Below are 806 nucleotides of genomic sequence, written 5' to 3'. Positions count from 1 at the left end.
TAGAACTAATAAACACCCTGAGAAAAAGCTTCCAGTAAGGCATGCATCACCTTGGGCAAAGAATTTTTCATGGCTCCTCAGCTGATATAAGCAATTTCAATAAAATATGAGAATTTAGGGCTGGGGATGTGGCTCAAGCGGTAGCGCGCTAGCCTGGCATGCGTGTGGCCTGGGTTCAATCCTCAGTACCACATACAAACAAAGATGTTGTGTCTGCCGAAAACTAAAAAATAAATATTAAAAAAATTCTCTCTCTCTCTCTCTCTCTCTCTCTCTCTCTCTCTCTCTTTAAAAAAATATGAGAATTTATGAAATTCTGTGAGGGATATGATTTCTCAATGAAGATTTAGAATAATAGGTCCAGAAGAGATAATTGTTTTAGTCTGATCAGTTAAAGTGCCACAATACCAATTCTTCCTGATCCTGGGCCCAGAAACCCATTCCTTCTGTGTGTTGTAGTTGCATTCACAATTCCTAGCTAATTCCACATCTCTCATTATAAGAAATAATGTCAGCACTATTGTTAATCACAAATTCATGTGTCAATTTTATAATTCCTGTCTAATTTCATCTCTCTTATTAGAGTAATGATCACAGCACTATTATTAATCACAAAAACACTTCTTTGAAACTAGTTTGTATTGAAGCAAAAAAAATGTTCCTACTTATGTAAGTACATTTTGGGTAGTTATATGTCATTACTAATATCATGCTGCATCACGATGCATTAAGTCACCAAAACTCCTGGCTTGCAATGACACTCCCAAATGACCTTACTTGGCTGTAGTTGTGAAGTGTGCAAGTGC

Source organism: Callospermophilus lateralis, unplaced genomic scaffold (assembly GCF_048772815.1).
Source record: "Callospermophilus lateralis isolate mCalLat2 unplaced genomic scaffold, mCalLat2.hap1 Scaffold_123, whole genome shotgun sequence".
NCBI classification, from domain to species: domain Eukaryota; kingdom Metazoa; phylum Chordata; class Mammalia; order Rodentia; family Sciuridae; genus Callospermophilus; species Callospermophilus lateralis.
This window is presented reverse-complemented; position numbering follows the sequence as displayed.